Here is a 6,528-nt window from a genome sequence, read left to right on the forward strand (position 1 = left end):
AGCAATAAGGAACCAGGAACGTGTAATGCGTCACTCAGACCAAAATATTTCAAAAGCTACTATACATTACTGTATTTTATAATTTTATATTATTGACATTAAAATGAATGCTTTAAGGTAAGGGAATTCAGGTCAAAACACTAGTAATTAAGTATTTAAGGAAATATCTCCCTATTTTCTTCGTGAAGTGGTGGAATTTAAATGGTGAAAACTTTTAGAAAACTCACTTTATCAGAAGATAAACAAACCTTTTGATTTTAGTTCGAGGGAGGCGTCTATCAGTGCAAAATTGCTTGTACGAATTATTCATTTTAGTCTGGGAAATCTACGTTTCACCAATAAAGGACTTTGGGCTATATGTCATCTTTAATAAAACATTGAATTTTTATTTTTTATAAGTATCGATATATACAGAGGCTTGTTTTACTTCTTTGCCTCAAGAATAATTAAAATTACCAAGACCGTAATAAACAAGAATGACTTTATCAATGGATTAATTAAAGACAAAATTGAAGCAGTTTTTTTTTTATTCACATCATAACATTGTATACAGTTCCCTACAATTGCATTTGGATTTTTATAAAATTTACAAAATAATCAAGAATATAGTAACAAAAGATCAGTTCATAGCCAGAATTAAAACAAAAGAAAGTTTATAAACTCAAAAGTCTCTACTAAAATGTCATTAAAAGTGTTAACATAAGGAAATTTAATCTCATTATTCCTCAAATAAATAATTAATGCTTATGTTGATTGTAAAGAAGTAGCTATTGCTTAAAAATAGATTCATATGTACTGTGGAATTTTTTTTTACATCTAATTACATAATAGCTCAAGTAAAACTATTGGATTTTGTAAGGGGTTTGCTTTAAAATAGTACTGCTCATTCATGCATGGTCCGTGATCGGGTAACAAATCACTCCCTCGCGAATAGGTCACCTGCCAATGTTTGGAGTCTTGGGTATGCTGGCCTGTTAAGTAAAGGTACATAAACATAATTTTAAAAGTAGGTTTATTTATCATAACGTGTACCATGTAGGAAAATAATGGCTTTAATCGGGTCTTATTGCCGAAACCATTACAATTCTGAGGAGACCCATTTTCGCTCTTTTAGTAGAAACAAACTAATACCTATGATATATTAGTTATACTCAACAGCTTTTTTATGTGAACCAGTTAACATACATACTTCTTGTTGCTACTGCTTATTAAAAATAGATGGAAAAATTGTCTCATCAATCAAGTGTATTTTGTCAAGTTTTCATTATTACCATCAAAAGCAGTCCCTGAGCCTTCAAATTATACGTGAAAATTAGTGAATTGTTGAACAACCATCATACATATAGCTATTTTTGTACAACTATGTACGTAGTATAAAATTTTCAATTTTCATACTCGTCACATTAAAAAATTAATTTGATTCCGTTTTCTGTGTATTGGAATGATACAGTGCTTTATATATTAACTATACCTCCATAAATCTCCCCTAACTTTAGTTCATCTTAAAAAAATAAAAAAAAGTGACAAATTTTAGTCAACCTACCCGTTCATTATAATTGTCTATTTCTGACCATTGTGAAAACCCTGATGAGCCAAAACATTAAGTATATGTAGGTTACCGTAAATATGGCAATATTCATCATATTTGGTCTAAAGAAATCCGATGGGTTAGGACTTGGTATTTCAGAAGACGACTGGGTATACGTATGGTTACTTATTTCCTGAAAATTAAAATAAAGAATTAGGATGGAATATTTGGGTAGTGGTTAAATGTGTCTGGCTTCAGTTCCATCAGAATAGATGCTCACCAAAACGTCAGCCGGGCAAGCCCAAACCCCCACTGTGGTGCCCAATCACAGTAGTGGTCTCACCATTAAACAGCTTAAACTCACGGTTCTTGGTGGGGATCTATCTGCTGCCATGTGAATGCTAAGCAAACACGTTACCACTGTTCTAGCCAATATATGCAATATAGTCAGGTGTAATGATTTGATAAACCGGATATTATGAAACCTACACGCGGTTTGTTTCTATAAGATGTATTTCCGATTAAAGTTAAGATAATAAAGAAGTTTCGTTTAATGATTTACTATGAGTAAGATATATTGAAATAAGCAACTTGAGTGAAGGAAACTGCCAATAAACATGAACTAGATGGGTGGAGTTATTTAAAAATACAAACATAAATCTTTAAACACATACAAAAAGTACACACGAGAGAGAGAGAGAGAGAGAGAGAGAGAGAGAGAGAGAGAGAGAGAGACTCGCCTAGCATCTAGCGACACTCACCTAGAAAAGCTAGCTAGTTAAGAGACTAGTAGCCGAAGCTAATAGTCGCCTCTTTTCTTACAACCTATCAAGAGCCGCTTTAAGAGCCCTTGTGGACTAACTATTAACTACATAACTTGTTGAAAAAATTCCATTGTTGTATCATCCTAATGTTAAAGTTTCTCCTTTCTTGTGGACGTTTTATGGGTTCTACGATTAATTGTTTGTCCTTTTGTATAGGACGATGTGAACCTCACTTTTCTGAGTATACAAAAAAAAAATCTAAGTTTTCAAAACCATGCATTATTTTCAATACCTCAATTAGATCTCTTTGCGCCTTCCCTTTTCCAAGGTAGTTAATCCAAGATGTATTAAAAGTTGTTTGTAATCAAGGCATCAACTAAGGGTACCATTCTTGTTGCTCTCCTCTCTACTTTTTTCAATAATATATATTTTGGATCTTGTCAAGATAAGAGAACCCAACATTTCCATGTGAAGATTAAGGAACCCCATTTTCTACATGTAAAGAATAACGAACCCAATTTTCTACTTGTAGAGATTAGCGAATCCAATTAACCTCACGTCAAGAATAACGAACCTGGTGATGGTTGGGTTCGCCAAACTTGATGAAATGTTCTGCACTATGAAGAAAAAATAGAAAAGGTAAATGAAGAAAAAATATATTGGAAATATAAATGATCACGTTATTGATGGAATAAAAATCAATAAGTTAAAAGCTTTCTATTAAAATCCATATCTTAAGAGTCACAAAAAAGTTAAAAGTTAAAACAAACATCTTAGGAATCAAAAAGAAATTGAGAAGCAATTAGATGACAGAACTCAATCAATCAGTTACCCGTATTTCGTTCCATCCACATAAACTGGTTCAAATAGTTTGGTAGAAATTCATGCTTGCATCCTCGCATGTTCTTGATATTTGCTTTATGCTTTACCCAATACCACTCAATATGCTGTGTGTGGATGCCTGCCTCCGGGTCAAGGAAGTGCAAAGAGTGGTTCACGGTTCTGTACTGGTAGTTTTGATTATTAGCTATATTTCTATAGGCTCGCCATTCATCGCTGTGAATAGTTGATCCATGTCTCACTACTTTTTCTATTATTGATAGAAATGTCTCCTGGTCCTGGTGTTCCACTATTTCCATATATCCCATTGCTGGAGTTGTACTATTATCTACCAAGCCAAAAACCCAGACTTGGCGCATAGGGGATCGTCTTTGGTGGTCTTTAGGTTTATGTGGAAAGCAGGATTCATCAACTTGAACTATTATCCCAGGTCCACAAAGTTTTATAGGATTAGGCTCAAAATGTCTCGTACACACCTCGAAATAAACTGTAAAAATCCACTATGGTCTGCCGAGACATGTCTACAATACGAGAAAGTTTCCTGTTCCCGCATTTCATTGCACAAACAATATATGACATGAATCCACAGCTGCAATTTTACTTTTGATTTTGCAAAAACCGAGTCCTTCCTTATTAATGAGTTTCGTTTATACCGTGGGCAATCTTTTACCTGGCACTTCCAGACATAACCATCTACATTCCAGACATAACCATCTACAGAGACCCAGCACTTTATCCAGTTCATAAATATACCGCATGATTCACATTTTAATTCCCGTCGAATAATTGATTTGTTCTTCACCCAGTTAATCATAGGTAACAGCTCCTACCCAACTAATAGATTCACAACCTCCGTGAACCTTACACCTATCCATTTTGAGGGATAAAGGATATCTGAATATCAAAATTAGTTTTTATTTTATATTATATAGATGAAAACCATTTTTGAAGGATTTTAGTAATTACTCAACCAGCTGTTTAAGTAAGTAGGAAAAAATTGAACTAGCTGATTAAGTGAATAGAAAAATGTTTAACAAGTAAATAGAAGCTTTAAGTGGCAATTGAAATCCTTGTCCTTGTTTAATTACTCATCCAGCTGTTCAAGTAAGTACAAAAATATTTAACTAGCTATTTAAGTGAACAAAAGAAAGTTCAACTAGTTAATAGTAGCTTTAAGTAGCAACTGAAAAGCTCGAATAAAGATTTACGAATCCCATTTTCACATGTCAAGAACAGGGAACCCAATTTACCACATGTCAAGAATAGGGAACCCAATTTACCACATGTCAAGAATAGGGAACCCAATTTTCCACATGTCAAGAATAGCGAACCCGGTGATGGTTGAGTTCGCTAATCTTGACAAGATCCTATATTTTCTTAATCGTGGGGACCAAGATTGAACAGGGTATTCCAAATTTGTCTAAACCAAACTTGGGTAAACCTTCATAAAAATGCGTTTACTCATAAAAATTAAATGGTTCACGGATTCTACCAAAAATTTGATTTGCTTTACTAGCATTTTTTTTTTTTTGCTATTTGAACAGAGGATAGCTATTTGTCCGAAACGTAGACTTCAAGGTCTTTCTCAACTGAAGTTTTTTTTTTCCAGTAATTTATTCATATAATAGTCGTTCCTTGGATTACTACATTTTTCAATATGTGCTGGACTTTACGTTTTTCTTCATTGAACTCCAACAAACAAATTTTGCTCCAGGCCTAAAGATTTTATAAGTCTTCTTGCAAAATGTCCGTCTACTAAGTTTAATTTTCATAAATATTTTGACATCAGCAAATTTATACCATCCAACTATCATATATGTAGATAAGAAATAGTAATATACCAGCAACGCTTCCTTTGGGAACCCCACTTACCACTGGTAACGAGTCTGAAATTACTCACAAGTACTCCTTTGCTAGTCACCCGTTGTGAACGATTTGTTTCAGATATTTTTTATCTATCTTAAACTTTATTTAAAAGACCATAGCTTCCAGCTTCTTCAAGTCTCTGAGGAGCCATGTCAAACTTATTCCCATAATTCAAATAAATGTCATCAACCCCAACTGATTTATATTCATTTAAGAACTCGTGAATTTCTCTCAAAAAAATATTCAAGTAGTTGGTTAAGGCTCAACCTATTAGACCTGAAACCATGTTGATGTATGGCCAGAAGGTTGTTAGATATGAGAGAGAGAGAGAGAGAGAGAGAGAGAGAGAGAGAGAGAGAGAGAGTAATAATAATAATAATAATAATAATAATAATTCTTTATTTCCAATTTATACATTGGGTATTAATATCCATGTTAAGGATAATACATAGCATCAAGTACACAGAGAAACTAAACATAATATAAAAGTTTTAAAAGTATTGATAAAAATATACGTACTCAAAATAATAATAATAAAAAAAAAAGCATTTAAAACTATAATCACGAGTCTTATAAAAGTCAGGAGAAAGAGAGAGAGAGAGAGAGAGAGAGAGAGAGAGAGAGAGAGAGAGAGAGAAACAATATTTAATACAGATTGTTAATTCTGATGTAAATTCCTTCTGAAGTATGATTTAATACACCAGAAACTTCGATGTAAAAATCTTATTCCTATAAATCAAAGCTATTATTTGAACGTGAAATCATGTTCACAAAATATGTACGCTGTGATTAGAGGTAATATAACTAGCAATCTGTAAGAATTCGTTATCATGATAGCTAAGGGTCGCTATTTCAAAACTAACAATGTCAAAATATTTTTTAAAGCAAGAAAAACTTTTTAAAATATATTCCGTAAGGTATTATTAACACAAAAATTATTACATGAATATGATAAAACGATTGTTAAACGGTACTTACGCTGGTCATTGCAATGAAAGTGTAGTCTTCAAGTATCGGTTAAAAAACAAGTGTTTCTCTGTCAAAGGCTTGGCAATGTTAACTTTAAAAAAGTGAACATGCCAAGGATAACGAATATGTAGCTTTTGAGAAAAGGAACTCGCAGGAAGTTACCTATTCCAGTAGATAATTTTGTATGACTATATATGACAATTCCCAATGCAAAACCATAATGCATAATATATAGATTAAATTATATTTCCTTCAAATAAAAGTTGGTCATTGTGTGCATACATGATTTATATATATATATATATATATATATATATATATATATATATATATATATATATATATATATATATATATATATATATATATATATATATATATATATATATATATATATATATATATATATATATATATATATATATTTGACTGTTGTAAGAAAAAAAAGTAGCTCATTAAGTTTTTTTTTCTGATTTAGAATTTTATTTGCATAATGGCAATATACAATTACTAAATATGAACGTTGACTTAATGCGCTTTTTTTAACGAATATCGGTACAA

General features: G+C 32.0%; 1 long non-coding RNA gene across 1 annotated transcript; it reads right to left on the bottom strand.

Annotated features, from left to right (window-relative positions):
* Window positions 1–708: 708 nt before the first annotated feature.
* Window positions 709–6,069, bottom strand: LOC137653206 (uncharacterized). The gene is made up of 3 exons (XR_011046427.1): window positions 5,977–6,069; window positions 1,544–1,721; window positions 709–971 (listed from the first exon to the last, which is right to left on the bottom strand). It is a non-coding gene; the product is annotated as an uncharacterized lncRNA (long non-coding RNA).
* Between the last annotated feature and the right edge of the window lie 459 nt (window positions 6,070–6,528).

Source organism: Palaemon carinicauda, chromosome 14, assembly GCF_036898095.1.
Source record: "Palaemon carinicauda isolate YSFRI2023 chromosome 14, ASM3689809v2, whole genome shotgun sequence".
NCBI lineage: Eukaryota > Metazoa > Arthropoda > Malacostraca > Decapoda > Palaemonidae > Palaemon > Palaemon carinicauda.